This window comes from Nicotiana tomentosiformis, chromosome 6 (assembly GCF_000390325.3).
Source record: "Nicotiana tomentosiformis chromosome 6, ASM39032v3, whole genome shotgun sequence".
NCBI classification, from domain to species: Eukaryota; Viridiplantae; Streptophyta; class Magnoliopsida; order Solanales; family Solanaceae; genus Nicotiana; species Nicotiana tomentosiformis.
Window position 1 is genome coordinate 51574974 of NC_090817.1, and position 18100 is coordinate 51593073.

An 18100-nucleotide genomic window follows, 5' to 3' on the forward strand; every position below is an offset into this window, starting at 1 on the left:
GGCTAGTAAGGCCCCATTCTTGAGTATCGATAAAGATAGGGATCGAGGTTGGCTAGGCAATTTCGTCTGAGTGAGGACTTCAGACTTGATCCCGGCCGAGCACATGCCGTCCCCTAAGAAGTGAAACATGTCACGTTAGTATAAATTTTCTTCTAAAATTTAATTTATCATTTTTTTCCTTCATTCTTATCGGTGTTCTGTGGTGGTGCAACTGTTGCTCAGGTCCCAAATGCAGTTCCTCGACTCAAGGAGTGGGTCAAGGGCATCGTATTAAAAAGGCCTTATTCCGAGTGTTCATGGCGCGAGCTTTCAAAGGGACGATGGGAGGCCCGTTCGCACGGTGAGATCTCTTTCATGAGTAATATTTGGTTTTCCTTTTGCATCATTAAGTCCTCACTTGTCTTATTTCCTTTTGCAGGTTTATCCAAGTATGTCAAAATGAGGCCCCCATCCGGTAGCGATGATTTGCCCATCGAGTCCCCTGCTCCGAGACAGGGTGAAGAGAAGAAAAGAAAAAGGGCTCCGAGTTCTCCGAGCTCGGAGAAGAAGAAGCCAAGGAGAAGGTTAGTGTGTAAATCCAAAGAAAGCACCAGCGCTCGAGCACCATCTTCAGATTCTCTCTATCGGCTGAGGGATGAATCCGAAGAAGAACAAGAAGAAGAAGACTTCAATCTGGTGGCTCGAGTGTCGTCACGACTCGAAGGTGAATCCGAAACCGGAGAGAGATGAGGCCGATCTTCCTCAAGTTAGGGAGGCTGACGAAGAGGCCGTGGCCGAAGCTTCTCAGGATGTGGGTGACACCCTAAAGGAAGCACATGGTGTGATCAACATCACCGAGTCTCCTTCGTTCACTGAGTCCATGTACAACGAGGCTCAGACGGTGAAGGAACGTCCCAACGAGGGGGTCCTCGGAGCGGACAACCCCTTCCGCGGATTTTTTGATGGCATAGATTCTACTTCCACGGAGGACGTCACCGAGTTGGGTGACTTGGAGGTTCCGAAGAAAAGTCTATCTTCGGGAACAAGCGGGCCTTCTTCAAGCCCGAAGCTGGTCAATCGGTTTCCAGCTCCGAGTGTGGATCCCGACCGGAAGCGATTGATCGTCATCTCCATTCTGGAGGATGCCCGGATCCTTTCCGCCCGTGTAGAGGTGGCCAGCAATCTTCGATGCTTGGTGACCGAGGAGGACCAAGCTAAGATGAATGATGTAGATGCGCCCTGCCTGTTCAATGAAGCACAACATGCGCTAAACCGGGTAACTTTAAATATCTCTTGATGATTTCAATTCATACTTAGACTATTTTGTAGATAATCTTAACATTTTTCTTTGTATCTGCAAGCCTCGGTGCTTCATCATGAGACCTTTCTCCGATATTGGGATAAGATAAAATAGCTTGAGGCCGAGGTCCGAGGGCTCACTGAGAAGAGAGATTCTTACAAACTTCTTAGCGAGCAGCGTGAGGGGGAGGCTCAGAGCCTCCGAGCTGAGATGGAGGTAGCTCAGAAGGAGCATGCCGATTTGGTTGAGCAGATAAAAATATTTGAGGTTAATGACGATGAACTAGGCTCGGTGACTAACGATCGAAATCCGCAGGTCCAACAAAAAATTGATCGGATCGAATAATTGCGAGCTGAGATGGATGCTGTCAAGGCCGAGACCGACGAATGGAGGGGCAAGACAGACCGCCTGGCCTCGAAAAAGGAGACTACTCGGGCGCAACTGGATTTAGCTGAGGTCCAGCTTCGAACGGCAAAAGAAAAGGCCGAGGTTCAGGCCAAAAGGGTTTGGGAGATCCAATCTCAGCTAAGTGTAGCTGTCTCCGGTCGAGAAAATCTTGCCAAGGAGCTAGAAATGGCCAAGTCGGTGGTCATTGTTGTTAAAGCCGATGCCGACAAAATGGTGGCCCAATATAAGGCCGATGCCGAGGCAGCCCAGGTCCGAACGAAAGATATCGTCGAGCATGTGAAGTGGAAATCTCGAAGGGACGCCCTCGAGGAGATTCATGCTTTGGGTTTTGACTTGTCGAAAGAAATCGAGAGTGCTAAGGGGCTCGAAGTCGAGGCCAAGAGGTTGGCTTATCGCGAGGAAGAATCTGAGGGTTCGAGCGGATCCGAGGGTGGAGGAGACTCCGAAGACCCTGGCGACGAAGCGGGCTCCGGTGAAGACTAGGCCGTTTAAGTGTCATGTACATTTTTTGTATTTTTGTACTTATGTACTTTTGAACTTTTTGTCAAGGCCGTTTGGCCTTTGTAAAGACTTTACGTATATATAATATAAATCTTGTTTTTCCCTTCGGCAATCTCTGAGTTTTGTTGTGTACTTTGCTTTATTATTTATGTTTGCAAAGATCGAAATGCCTTAGCATGAGATAGTTAGGTCATGTTCGGAGATTCAAACAAGCCTTGCCTTCGATATTATTTTATTTAAGGCATCATGGGGGTTTGGTATGACCGGAAACGTTTCCCCAAAGTACTTATAATTTTTAGATTATAGTTTGCCGAGGGTAGCCTTTAGAACCGGTTTTGAAAATTTTTAAGGCCTTGTTTTTTATTGCGGGTCACGGACATCTCCGAGCTATTTTAATATGGCCATAGCCTTCTTGGTTCGGGTGTTGCCCAGTGGGATTTTCACCTCAAGTTATCCGGGATTGCCTAAGATAACAGTCCCTGAATGGGGATAGCCGTAGCCTTTAAGGTTCGGGCGCTGCCTAATAGGTCTTGTGCCCCCGGGCTCCGATAGCCCGAGCGGTCCGAGTTTGTTTTTGGAGGGCAGTTCCTGGTTAGGAGTGATTGTTTGAACCCGGATAAGGCGGCCCTTGGGCTTGATACCTTTAGGGGATCGTATGTAGGAAATTCTTTAAGAAAGAAGAGAAATTTTTAAGGGACAAGATATTTATCCGCAAGGTAGAGACTTCTTTTATTCTTGTGCGTAATAGTTACACATGTGTACAAGATTTTTTCCAGGGCTCGAGCAGTCTATGCGAGCATGGTTCATTTGACCGTTTGGCCCTTACAGTAAATCCTATTGATTGAGCCGAGACCATTCAATCATAAAGTTTCTTTACTTTCTAAAATCGTTATCCGAGGCTAATGCCCCCTAGTGTTTGGGGCCGATCGTAGATAGGCCTCGAATACTGTTGTCGTGATCTTCGATACCGGTTCGTAACCGGCCTTCAATTCTAATTTAGCACGATTTACTGTTGCCTCATTAAAAACCTTGCCAGAAAACCTATTTGGGACAAAATCGGTTCAAGGGAAAAAGAGTGCAACGCATGCTTTCAAGCCTAAAGATTGTATCGTACTTTGATGATCGGCTGAAGGTGTTAGTTCGGAATGCAAATAAATAAAAGGAAATGAATGAGGTCGTACCTTAACAGTAGTATCGCTTCAAGTGAGATATGTTCCAGTTGTTCGGTAGTTGCTCACCGTTCATTGTTCCGAGTTTGTACGATCCTTTACCGGTGATCTCGATAATTTGATAAGGGCCTTCCCAGTTTGGTCCCAACTTCCCTTCGTTCTGGTTTTAGGTATTTAGCGTGACCTTCCTTAATGCCAAGTCCACGATATTGAAATATCGAAGGTTGGCCCTTCGATTGTAATATCTCTCGATCCACTATTTTTGGGCGGCCAACCGGACAAAGGTTGCTTTGCGCCTTTCGTCTAATAGATCTAGGCTCGTATTCATAGCCTTGTTGTTTGATTCCTTGGTTGCGTATCAGAACCTGAGACTTGGTTCTCCGACTTCTACCGGTATCAGAGCTTCGGCGCCATAAACCAGTGAGAACGGGGTGGCCTCGGTACTGGACTTCGATGTCGTACGGTATGCCCATAAGACTTCGGGAAGGATTTCCTTCCATTTTCCTTTGGCGTCGGTCAACCTCCTTTTGAGGTTTTGGAGTATGGTTTTGTTGGTCGATTCTGCTTGTCCATTCCCACTAGGGTGGTAGGGTGTCGATAGGATCCTTTTGATCTTATGATCTTCGAGAAACTTGCTTACTTTGCTGCCGAAGAATTGTTTCCCGTTGTTGCATACGATCTCGGTCGGCATCCCAAACCGGCATATGATGTGGTCCCTAATGAAATCAATGACTTCTTTCTCCCTGATCTTTTCGTAGTCCTGGGCTTCCACCCACTTAGAAAAATAGTCAGTCATAAACAATATAAATTGAGCCTTACCAGGTGCCCACGGAAGGGGGCCAACGATATCCATTCCCCACTTCATGAACGACCATGGTGACAAAACCGAATGCAGTAGCTCCCCGGACTGATGAATCATCGGAGTGTGTCTTTGACATTCATCATATTTTCGTATGAACTCCTTCGCGTTCTTTTCTATATCGGTCCAGTAGTAGCCGGCTCTGATTATTTTTCGAACCAATGATTCAGCGCCTGAATGATTTCCATAGGTGTCTTCGTAGATTTCCCTCAAAACGTACTCGGTATCCCCTGGTCCTAGACATATCGCGAGTGGGCCATAGAATGTTCTTCTGAACAGGGTTCCATCTTCGGACAGGCTAAACCGGGCTGCCTTTGTACGCAGGGCCCTCGATTCTTTTGTATCCAAGGGCATTTTTCTGGTCTTCAGATATTCTATATATTTATTTCTCCAGTCCCAAGTTAGGCTCGTTGAGTTAATCTCGGTATGGACCTCTTACATTACTAATCTCATAAGTTGTATGACTGCCCCCGAGTTAAACTCGTCGTCCTCGACCGATGATCCTAAGTTAGCAAAGGCATCGACCTCACTGTTTTGATCCCGAGGTACGTGTTGCAAAGTCCATTCTTTGAACCGATGTAATGTTACTTGCAACTTATCTAGGTACCTTTGCATTCGTTCTTCTCTGACCTCGAATGTCCCATTAACTTGGTTTACCACAAGAAGGGAGTCGCACTTGGCTTCGATCACCTCTGCCCCAAGCTTTTGGCTAGTTCGAAACCTACAATCATGGCCTCATATTCGACCTCGTTGTTATTCAAGTTCACACTTCTAATAGATTGTCTAACTACATTTCTTGTTGGTGGCTTCAATATAATGCCATGTCCGGACCCTTTTGCGTTCGAGGCGCCGTCCGTAAAGAGGGTCCATATCCCCGAAGAGGTCCCTGAGTTGATTAATAACTCTCTTTCGACCTCGGGTATTAGGGTCGGCATAAAGTTGGCCACAAAGTCTGCCAAAATTTGAGATTTAATGGCGATCCGGGGTCAATATTCAATATCGAACCCACTGATTTCCACGGCCCACTTGGCCAACCGGCCCAAGAGCTCAGGGCTTATGCATAACATTCCTCAACGGGTAAGTAGTCACGACACATATGGGGTGACACTAGAAGTATGATTTTAACTTTCTAGAGGCGCTTAGCAAAGCGAAAGCCAGCTTTTCTAGGTGAGACATACCTTGTTCTTCCTGGACCAGGATTCCACTTACCGCTATCTCCGATACTACCAAGTACAAGTATAGTTGTTCGTCTGTCTTCGGCATGTGAAGCAGCGATGGGCTCGATAGATACCGCTTGAGCTCCTCCAAGGCCCGTTGGCACTCCGGGGTCCATGATAAGTTATTCCTTTTCTTCAATAGTGTGAAGAACCGGTGGATCTTATTGGAGGACCTCGAAATCAATCGCCCCAGGGCATCTATGCGCCCGGTTAATCTTTGCACGACCTTCACATTGTCCACAACCGTGATATATTCGATGGCTTTGATCTTGTCGGGGTTGATCTCGATTCCTCGATTGGATACCATGAACACGAGGAATTTACCTGATCCAACTCCAAACGCACATTTCTCTAGGTTCAGCTTCATATTGTATTTCTTCAATATGCTGAAGGTTTCCTGCAAATGTTTTAAATGGTCCTTTGCTCGCAGGGACTTAACCAATATATCGTCAATGTAAACCTCCATTGATTTTCCTATTTATTCTTCGAACATCCGGTTTACTAGGCGTTGGTAAGTGGCACCAGTATTTTTTAATCCGAATGGCATTACGTTATAGCAGTATGTGCCGTACTTAGTGATGAAGGAGGTTTTTTCCTATTCATTCGGGTTCATCCGTATTTAGTTGTACCCGGAGTAGGCAACGAGAAAACTTAAGATCTCGTGGCCGGCCGTGGCATCGATCATGCAATCGATTTTTGGCAAAGGGAAGGAGTCCTTGGGACATGCCTTATTCAAATCCTTATAGTCTACACACATTCTTAATTTATTCCCTTTTTTAGAGACTACCACTACATTTTCTAACCAATCCGGTTATTTGACCTCCCGAATGGACCCTATTTTAAGGAGTTTAGATACCTCGTCCTTGATGAAAGCATTTTTTTACCTCGGACTAGGGTCTCCTCTTCTGTTTGACCAGGTGGAACTTCGGGTCCAGGCTCAGTTTGTGAGTGGTTATCTCCAGCGGGATCCCTGTTATATCAAGGTGGGGCCAAGCAAAATAATATTCATTAGCTATAAGAAATTGAATGAATTTTTTCCTGAGCTCGGGGATTAACCCCGTACCCAAGTATACCTTTTGATTGGGAAAATGTTCACTCAATGCGACTTGCTCTAGTTCCTCGACTGTTAATTTTGTAGCATCTGAGTCATCGGGGGCAATGAAAGATCTGGGGACCCCGTAATCATCATCTTTATCAGTCCCCTGTTTCTCCGATTGAGTCAGGACTGGTGTCGGTAATTCCTATTTAGCTTCTTGCTTTGCGACCGATCCCGACCCCTTTGTCGTTGCAAGTGCGGATATCAGAATCGCCTCTTCGACCGTAAACATCTCCTTTGCGGCTGACTTTTCTCCGTAGATTGTTTTAATCCCACCTGGTGTTGGGAATTTTAACACTTGGTGCAGAGTCGAGGGCACTGCCCTTATGCTGTGGATCCATGGCTTCCCTAACAAAGCGTTGTACCTCATGTCTCCTTCGATCACATAAAACTTAGCTTCCTGGATGGTCCCGGCGGTGTTCACCGGTAATGTTATCTCCCCCTTAGTGGTTTCACATGCTATGTTGAATCCGTTTATTACTCGGACTGCAAGCACAATTTGATCTTGTAGACTGAGCTGCTCCACGACCCTCGATCGGATGATGTTGGCCGAGCTACCTGGATCAATTAACACGCGCTTAACTCGAAATTTATTTACGAGTACAACTATTATTAGTGCATCATTGTGGGGCTACACGATCCCTTCCACGTCCTTGTCGTTGAAAGACAAGGTTCCTTCATATATGTAATCTCGAGTCCGTTTTTCCCTCGTGATGGACACTTTGGTGCGCTTCAACAACGGCCCTTGAGGGACATCGACCCCACCGATGATCATGTTAATGACGTGTTGAGATTCATCTTGTTCGGTCTGTTTGTTAGAATCCCTATTCTTGAAATGATTCTTGGCTCGGTCGCTCAGGATTCTTGAAGATCCCCGTTGTTGAATAGTCGGGTAACTTCCTCTCTCAACTGTCGGCAATCCTCCGTTCTGTGGCTATGAGTGCCATGATATTTACACATCTGGTTAGGATACCTTTGGGTTGGATCAGATTATAGAGGTCGAGGCCATTTGGTATCTTTGATGCATCCGATAGCTGATACAATGGCGGCATCATCGACGTTAAAGTTATATTCCGATAACCTCGGTGCTTCTTTAGGCTCGATGGGCTTGTCGAAGCTGTTTTTGCTCATGAGTCCCCGATTGCTCCGACCTCGATCACTTATCCTTTCATTTCTCATAGAGTTTCGCCCGGACCCACTGCTTCTTCGGTCTCCATTATACAGCTGATACGATCCCTGTTTGATCTCGATTTACGATCGATGTCTCTCTTGACTCTGTCGATAATTCTGACGGGTTAAATGGACCCCGAGTTGATCATCTTCGACTCTGATTTTCGATTGATACTGGTTATGCACGTTGGCCCAAGTAATGGCCGGATATTCTATCAGGTTTTGTTTCAACTGTTGTGAAGCCATCGAGCTTCGAACATTGAGCCCTTGGGTGAAAGCCTGAACGGCCCAATCATCAGCGACTAGTGACAGGTCTATTCGTTCCATTTGAAATCGGGACACGAACTCTCTGAGCATCTCGCTATCCTTGTGTTTTACTTTGAAAAGGTTCGATTTCCTGGTCTCGACCTTGATGTCCCCAGTGTGTGCTTTCACGAAAGAATCCGCAAGCATAGCAAATGAGTCAATAAAATTAGGAGGTAAGTTGTGATACCATATCATCGCTCCTTTTGATAGGGTCTCTCCGAACTTCTTCAACAAGATAGACTCGATCTCATCATCCTCCAAGTCGTTCCCTTTGATGGCACATGTGTAAGAGGTTACATGCTCATTTGGGTCGGTCGTTCCGTTGTACTTAACCATTTCGGGCATGCGAAATTTCTTAGGGATCGGCTTTGGAGCCGCGCTCGGAGGAAAAGATTTTTGCACGAACTTCTTGGAATCCAGGCCTTTCAATATCGGCGGTGCTCCTGGGATTTGGTCTACCTTGGAATTCTAGGTTTCCACCTTTTATTCATTAGCTTCAATTTTCTTCTCCCCCGATTCTACTCGTTTTGTCAGTTCTTCGAGCATCTTTATGATCTCGGGGTTAGCCCCTGATTCATTTTCGTTTGACCTTTCTGCGACCTGTTCATCATTGCGGGTGACTTCCCGGGGTGGATCGGGTTCAACTCTGTTCGATGCATGGCTTTGGTTCTGTAACTGAGCTATCACCGCCTGTTGAGCCTGTAACATTTCAAAGATCACCCATAAACTGATCCCGTCTCCTCCAATGTTTTGTGTATTTTGAGCTGCCGATCGGGCTCTGCCACGGATGATATTCTCGGGGTCGGTAGGCAGGTTAGTGTCGATAGCCACATGTGAATTAGCGCCAATCGGGTCCGCAGCCGGAATTCCGATGGGATCAACGGGCGGTACCTCGTCACCGGGCGCTATGTTGTTATTTTCACCGTGATGACCAGACTCATTGTCAACATGTAGGGGTGCTGATTGAGAGTTTGACATTTTAAATTTTAACCTGCAATTAGAGGCACTTCAAAGAACAAGTGTAAAGTAGTGTGTGCTATGGAGATTTGTATCAAATAACCACTATTATCCTTAGCCCCACAGTGGGCGCCAAACAGTTTACCCTCAAAATCGGATAACAATTGAATTTGTAAGTGGGTTTAAGGATATGTGGATTAACTTCACACAAAAAGATAAATTAGATTGCAATTGAAATAAATAATGGTAAAGTAAATGCAAACCACACGAATTGAACAGTCTTAGCCTTGGAAGGTTAATCACCCTCGAGCCAGGTACACTTCGATCAGTATCAGGACACAGAAGAACAAGAGCGTAAAGAGAAATATAATGATGTATTGGCTTTGAATGCGTGTTACAATGTGTTCTATATATTTATCAGACCCCCTTTATATAGTAGAGGAGTCCTACTTTAGGTACAATTCTATAAAGGGTAAAAATCCCTTGATTTGTTGATACCCGGTTCCTTACTTATACACGCCGATATTCCCTCCGCAATATCTGCCCGGTTACAGATATTTCGGTCTTATGTTGGTTATGCTAACAATATTTCTTAGAGCTCGTTCGGGCTAGGGTCGACTCCGAGGTCTCGGACTCAATATTCTCGAAGGCAGGTATCCTAACCCCGGGATCTAGCCCGGTGTGACTCGGTGCCGATCTTCAGCCTTACATTGTCATGTTCCGAGTCCGTCCTTTCATGTCGTAGGAGAACTCGATCTCGACCGTATACAAAAAGAAAGATAAAATTTGCTATTACAAGACAAGGGTAAGTAGCATAAGTGCATTGACCAGTAATAAGGTAATTTTTCCTTTTTTTTTTCCAACACTGCACAATTCAGCAACTTGTCTACTGCGGTGGCTGTAGAAAAGTCATTGTCACGTTGCATAAAGATAAATGATTGAAGCTAATTATGCTAAGTATTTAATATTGCTTCAGGATCATTGAAGCTGACCTTTATAGTAGAATATACTCTAAATCTGAGTATATTCAATGTGCTGTGTTAACAAGCTGGGCAGATGAATTAAATTACCTTTATTTTGAGCATTTAATCACATATAATCAGTACATTCTCGCATCATTTGGGGGCAATTGTTTATATACCATCAATGGTCGAAAGTAATAATCTAATTCTCGCATTATTCTACAGTCGCTACACTCAGATATGAATATACAACTAGCCTTGCTTTTGAAATTGGATAGCACCAGGTGGTTAAACTCAGTTGGGAGTGCTATTTTTGCCCATATACTTGGCCAGTGACTGTTCTACCAGTGAAGGAGAACAACTGGCTTCAAGGATCGGAGTAAGCCAGTGACTGTTCTGCCAGTGACTGTTCTTTTATCTAATTTTAGTCAATTTGATGGGTAAGCCTGATACTTACCTTCCAAGATAGTTATGATGTGAACCTTAATTATAATTTGGATTTCCTTCTGTGGATGAAGTGAATTTTGGAGCAACAGTATAGGACCATTCAATATTTGTGAAAGAACAACTGCATTCCTTTCCACTTAAAAGAATTGCCTTTTATATTGACTCATTTTATTTCCAATGCTGCCAAATCTATCGATTTATATTTTCATCAATGCTGCCAAATCTGTACTTATATTTTCGTTGATGCTGCCAAATCTATTGGCTCATTTTATTTGTAGAAAATATCCAAAACTAATATTGAGAATCGAAAAAAATTGAGGTATCCACACACAGTTGGAAAGGCAAGTTTTGCTCTAATCCGCGAGGTTTGATGTTTTATCTTAAGTTTTTTAAATATAAACTTGTTAGCTTTACATGGAAAGTTTTCCTATCATTTTTATGTAACTAGCCAAAAAGATGGAAACTTATGATAATCTATCAAGTAAGGACATCTTTGTGGCTACAAGAAAAAGAAAACCTGGTCGAGTATACAAAGCGTCATATGAGGATACAATTAGTAAAATTGTACAAAATTTCTAATTTAAAGTTTGTCGAGATCATTTATTTGTTCTTAATTATTGACTCAGTTTGTAGGCTGAAATAGAGAAAATACAATCAACTCAAGAAAGTGTAATGACCTGGCCGGTAGTTTTGAGTGTTTTAGCCCTGATCCTCTATTTAATGCCCCCTCTATGCTATATTGTGATTATGTGACTTACTGGAGCGTTTGGTTTTGATTTCGGGTGAGTCCCAAAGTAAAACGGGACACATAGTCCCTAAGTTGGAGCTTTAAGTTGAAAGAGTTGACCATAGTTTGACTTTTATGTAGACGACCCCGGAATGAAGTTTTGACGGTTCCAATAGTTCCGTATGGTGATTTTAGACTTAGGAGCATGTCCGGATGTTGATTTGGAGGTCCGTAGGTTGTTTCAGCGTGAATTGGCGAAAGTTGGAAAGTTGAAGGTTGAAAAAATTGACCGGGAGTTGACTTTATTGATATCTTGGTCGGATTTGGATTCCGTAAATTGGAATATGTCCGTTATGTCAATTATGACTTGTGTGCGAAATTTGAGGCAAATCGGAGTTGTTTTGGTATGAATGAGCATTAGTTTTGGAATTCGGAAGTTCATAAATTTCTTAGGCTTAAATCGATATGCGATTTATGATTCTAGTATTGTTTGATGTGATTTGACACTTTGAGCGTGTTAATATGGTGTTTTAGGACTTGATGGTATATTTGGTTGAGCTCCCGGAGGCCTCAGGTGTAATTCGGACCATGTTCGGCGCTTTTCGGAACATTGAAGATTGCTGAATCTGGTGCTTCTGGTTTCCTTATATACGATCGCGAATAGTAGTTTGGCACTGGGGGAGATTTGCTATACGCGATCGCGAGAAGAGGTCTGCGATCGCGGAAGGTTGGCTTTCAGTGAATCACGAATGCGTGAAGGAGATTGCGTCCACGTAGAAGGAATGGGGGGTTGCAGGTCCACGCGTTTTTGTTCATCACGGTAGCGTGTACTGTCCCGCGATCACGTAGCTTGATAAAGGCAGTGTGTCACGTTTGCGTTTGGTCTCCGCGTTCGCAGAGTGTTTTTTTGGGCAGCAACATTTTTATGCTTCGCGAACGCGAGGCATTTTCCGCATTCGCGAAGAAGGAATCACCGACACCATAACTTAAATTTCAAAACGAGGGTTCTAGCTCTTATTTCATAATTTGGACTTAGAGAGCTCGGGGTGAGGCGCATTTTCGGGAGATTTTTAGAGAGATTATTGGGATAAGAATTCCTAACTCGGTTTTGGTTAAATTACACGAATCTATTATTGTTTTTATCATCTAATTAGGGATTTGAGTTGGAAATTTGGGGAAAATGGTATAAACTCCTTAAGCTAAAATTTTGGAATTTGAAAGGCGAGCTGAGGTCAGATTTGAGTAATTCTTGTATGGTTGGAATCGTTATCATATGGATGTACAGATTTTATAATTTTTATCGGGGTCCGAGATGCTGGCCCAGGTTGACTTTTTATTTCTTTGCAAAGATCGTAATTTTATCGTTCGAATTAGTTTCCTATAGTTTATATTTATGGTATGAAGTTGTTTTGGCTAGATTCGAGCCGTTCAGTATTGGATAATCGAGGGGAAGGCCTACTAGTGGATTGATTTAGCGTGATTTGAGGTAAGTGACTTGCCTAACTTTGTAGGGGGGGAGGAGGGGGGAGGAATTACCTCTTAGGATTTGTGTTGGTTGTGATAATTGTGATATGTGAAAGCCGTGTATGCAAGGTGACGAGTGTGTACATGGGCTAAATGTGAAAATTACCGATTTTAGCTATGTAGATTCCTTTCATGCCATAATTGAGTTACCTTAACATGTTATACTCATCATTTCTAGTCTATTTTCACACGTCTACTTGTCTTATTCTCTTACAAGCTAATTTCCCTACATGTTTAATTAAAGTTCTTGTTTCCTTTATTCCGTATTCAATATTTGATCGTTGAACTCTTTAAATGAATTTGTTAAATCGTGGAATATCTTGTTGTTGAAATTGGTATTGAGATATAAAGGCCGTGATTTACATTGAGGCAAAGTGTTACATTATGAAATACCATCCAGTTGAGTTGTTCATTCCGGTTGTTATTGTTAAAACTCTTGTGTACATTGTGGTTGATCCATGGGCTCTTTACTATGAAAATATTGTATTTGTTTGAATTTTGTGGCAAGTTGTGATATTGGGCACTTGAGGTGCAAATTGTGATACATTATGATATTGATACGCATGCGGTGGTATAAGGTTTTGGGGTTAAAACGCATGCGGTAAGATAAGGTGGTCTTGATACGCGTGGCTAGTAGGGGAACTACTAGAAGTCATGCAGTGTGATAAGGTGGGCTAAAACGCGAGATGCTATTTCGGGAAAATAATTTTCAAAACTAAATGTAAAGGCTCCTGCGGTGATATAAGGAAAGATTGTGATTTATTCTTGTGATTTGAGACTATGAGGCAGTACCTCGATAGTGACTCTTGTTGGCATTTCTCCATTTTTGCACTTGTTTTTGGTTGTTGTTTCCTTAGCATATTATTAATTGTCTTTCTCCGTGTTTCACTAATTATTTTGGTTCCATGTAGCTAACCTTGATATGCTAATTGTTGTTTAAATTTCATTACTGTCATTATTACTTTGCCTTACACTTGTTCAGTCTTTTATTTATTCCAGTAGGGCCTTGACCTGACCTCGTAACTACTCTACCGAGGTTAGGCTTAACACTTACTGGGTACTGTTGTGGTGTACTCATACTACGCTTCTGCACATCTTTTTGTGCAGATCCATGTACCTCCTACCAGTCCAGACATCAGTGATTTGAGTCCGAGCGTGGAGATTTCAAGGTATACCTGCCAGCGTCCGTAGGCTTCGGAGTCCCCTTCTGACTTTATTTCCTTATTTGATTTCCCTTTTATAGACATTGATATGTAGGATTATCCAGTACTATTACTTAGAGCTTGTGACTTATATTTCGCCGAGTTTTTGGTAATTATGTATATACTGAATTGTGGAGATTTCATTTATACTAGTTGTTGGATTTTGAGACTTTAATTGTTATTTCAGTTATATTCCGCATGTTGTTAGGCTTACCTAATCTTAGAGACTAGGTGCCGTCACGACATTCTACGAAGGAAAATTGAGATCGTGACAAGTTGGTATCAGAGCTTTAGGTTGATAGGTATTATGAGTCACAAGCAAGTTTAGTAGAGTCTCGCGCATCGGTACGGAGACGTTAGTGCTTATCTTCGGGAGGCTATGGAAATGTTAGGAAAAGTTTCACTTCTTTGATTCCTTATCGTGCGAATTTGTTGACTTCGAAATTCTAAATCTCTGTCTTTCTATTCTCTCACTGATGAGGAGGACACGCACAATAGGATCTGATGATCAGACACACGCGCCCCCTACTAGAGCCGTGAGAGTCTGGGTTAGAGGCCGAGGACGGGCATATGGTGTAGCCAGAGCACTTGCCCGAGCTGCTATAGAGGATCCACCAATAGCTCAAGTTGAAAAGTAGGCACCTGAGATGCCTGTTACTACCCCTGCACTTCGGGAGACTCTCGCCCAGTTTCTGCGTATGTTCGGCACTTTGACTCAGACGGGGTTGATTCTACTTGCTCCTACCACATCTCAGGCCGGGGAGGAGCATAGACTCCCGCCGCCCGCACCCCAGAGAAGCGGGTCCAGGTTGACTAGGTCCCAAAGGTCATACCAGTGCAGCCGGTCCCCCCAGTTCATCCCGATGTTAGGGAAGCAACTTCCGAGGGGGAGCAGCTCAGGCTCGAGAGGTACAAGAAATACCACCCTCCTACTTTCAGCGGTTTGGCTTTAGAGGATGCCCAAGGTTTTCTTGAAAAGTGCCACCGTATCCTCCGTACTATGGGTATTGTGGAGTCGAGTTGGGTTGCTTTCACTACGTTCCAGCTTAATGGAGCGGCTTATCAATGGTGGCGGGCGTATGAGTTGGGTAGCCCGGCCGAGGCAACTTCATTCACCTGGGATCAGTTCTTAGAGATATTTATGAGAGAGTGTGCAGTGCTTGAGCAGTTGCGCCAGGGTTCTATGACCGTATCAGAGTATGCAGTCCAGTTCAATGATTTGTCCAGGCATGCACCAACCTTGGTTGCTACTGCCAGAGAGTGAGTTCGTCGATTTATCGAGGGGCTCAGCCCTGGTATCAGATTCAGCATGGCCCGAGAGTTGGAGATGAACATCTCATACCAGTAAGTAGTGGAGATCGCTATGAGATTGGAGGGTATGTGGTCTGTAGAGAAAGAGGATAGGGAGGCCAAGAGACCTCGAGATCCTGGCACATACAGTGGTGCCCTTGCCCCAGTTGCAGCCCTTCATGGTAGGAGCTATGTGAGTCGCCCTGTTCATTCAGCACTTCCAGCTTCCTGCGGTATTCCAGCCACTCCCAGGCCCCAGGTTACCCATTATGCACCACCACTGTCTAGTGCATCTCCTACACGGGGTGCTTTCAACGGTCAGCCCAGCCGACCAGGACCGAACCAGTCCCAGCAGCCATGTCCTCCGAGAGCTTATTTTGAGTGTGGTGACACTCGACATATGGTGAGGGATTGTCCAAGACTCAGGAGAGGTGCACCTCCACAGACTACTCAGATCCCACGTATTCTACAGGGCCCTCAGGTTTCTCAGGCCGTGGTTACCGCACCAGTTGCTACTCCACCTGCACACGACACAACTGGCACCCAGTGCCTGTAACTTACACCAAGCGAACCACTTGACCATATCTACCCATTCATGATTATTTCAAGGTTTGAAGTATCACTTAAACATTTGAAATATTGTCTTGAATCGTTTGGTAAAAGTCTTTATTTTAACTCAAAACATAAGTAGGCATTTGGCTAAGATACATAAGTGCGGAATGAACATAAGAGTTTAATAAAATATATATTAATATCATCTGAATGACTAGACCTCCCCACAATGTCACTAGAACCTCTATGGACATAAATGGACATAATAAAATCACTAGATATAAGCCCACCAATAAAATAACGAGCTTACCAAGTATAGTAGAGAATGCAAAAAACGTCTAGCTTGTGATGTCAACTCCAATTCCACGATATCTGAAATATCAAATAAGTTGCCCCACGTAGGAGGCTGAGCACAATTTCATAGAAATCGTACCCCGTTAGTATCATTGACTCCTTCCGATAAGGTTGGAACGATACTTCAGGGATACGTAAAATACATGAAGTAAAATAAGTATGACAATTCATAAAATGAATAACGAAAAGAAATAAACATTAAATGCATTTCAGTAAACTCTAAACATTTCAATAGTCTATAAATCTTTCAATAGGCTGTAAATCTTTCAATAGGCTATAAATCTTTCAATAGTCTACAAAACTTTAAATAGGGAGTTCCAATAGTTATAATAACAACGATAATTGATGTCTATATGTTGACAATCCCCTGATCAACCTGGGCGTCTCTCCCGAAGGATATTGATGATAGTAACTATCGCCTGGTCACGAGGCCGCCTCACCCATTACTATGGGATTTTGACGATAGTGCTACCACAGTAAGGTGTCTCATTAGACAATATATGGTACACAATGAAACGTGTGTTCTGTAGCGATAATAATTATGGTCCTCCCAAATAATATTTTCTTTAAATTGTATGACCCATAGGTCCTATAAATATTTTCGATAATTGGCTCCCAAGGCCCATAGTTCAATTATATATGTTGATAAGGTTCCTTTGACTTCGATAAAATGATAACCTTTTTCAAAATATCTCGATAAATTATAAAATCACAAGATAATGAGTTTCAATATTTGCGATAATCACCTGATCCAAGTCAAGTAGAAAAATATGATTTAAAGTGTCATCATTCAATAAAAGACAATAAATGACCAACAATACAATTTATGCATGTACGATACTATAAGATAGCATAGAGTATATCATAATGTTAAAAACATGGACGGTAAGGTTCGATCGCTCCAACAAACCAAACTAACATTTAAAGAAACTTCAGCAAGTATTAGAATTCATGGAATTCATCAAATAATCCTTAGGAGAAGGCACATCTTAACTTACCTCATCTTAGCTTTCCAAATTACTCTAAACTTACCCAACAAACTCAACTCGTTCAACGATATCAATCTATATCAATCTATAACATTTTCGGGCTCATAATCGGCATCAAGCCATCTAATATCCTTATTTTCGATTACTCCGACAATTTAATTAACTCCAAAATATCATTTTAAAGCGAGTATCAACTCTAAGAGATTATTAGAATCATTATTTAACTCAATCCTTATCGCTAGTTACTATTCATATTCCCCTTCCTTAGCTCTTTAATGTCAAGAACACCCATTTTGGGGTTATTTTAATATCAAGTTTCCATCACCTTTTTCATACTCAAATATACTCAATAACATCATTTGAACTTCATAATTGAAGAGGGAGCGGTAGAATTACCTTGTAGTAGAAAAATCTAGCTTTTCCCCTTTTTCATGTTCTTGAATAATTTCTTTACAAATCTAGAATTTCAATGAGTTGGGTGTTAATACTTATATTAAATGAATGAAATCTACTCAAAATAACCATTTAGTACTCACCTAGAACTTCAATAAATGTGCCGCTATTGCATACCAGATGAGCTGATACGCTGCTCTTTCTTCTCTAAACAAGAATGGCCCAAAGAAGAATCTTGACTCCACTTTACAAAATTGAATGGTCTGCGTCCGTCGTCCAGTGGGTATAGTTTTGAGCTTAAGAGCTCACTTGCAGTGCTCTATTCCACCATCCTTTTGGATCTGATTTCCCTTTTCAGATTATGTGTTACATGTTATTATCTTGATAGCTAAGTGAGACTTAGTGTTCACACTAAACAGATTAAATATGCCAATTTCTTAAATATCAATTATGTGGGCACCTTAGTGGGCTTGACCATAAATTCCCACGTGTAAAGTTCAAGACTTCAATCTATTTTAGGGGCTTCACAGTGAAAGTTGGCAACATTTATGCTGGAATGTATTTTATAATACAATGACTAAATAAGACTGCACAATTGAAGCAGTATTTACTCCAACTCTCACGTTTTGATTCATTTGTCCATTTAACTATTTCAAATCATGTCTAATCAATACCATAAATATATTTACATATTTTCA

The 18100-nt window shown here is 42.7% G+C and overlaps 1 long non-coding RNA gene across 2 annotated transcripts in view; it reads right to left on the reverse strand.

Annotated features, from left to right (window-relative positions):
- Positions 1–17819, reverse strand: part of LOC104107680 (uncharacterized) — a 34180-nt gene extending 16361 nt beyond the window's left edge. Inside the window, exons 1-3 of one of the 2 annotated variants that reach the window (XR_011408561.1) lie at positions 17546–17819; positions 17406–17467; positions 15977–16038 (exon numbers count right to left, since the gene is read on the reverse strand). This is a non-coding gene — a long non-coding RNA (uncharacterized lncRNA). The remainder of the gene's footprint in view (positions 1–15976; positions 16039–17405; positions 17468–17545) is intronic. The other variant, XR_688843.4, reaches the window with a different exon arrangement.
- Between the last annotated feature and the right edge of the window lie 281 nt (positions 17820–18100).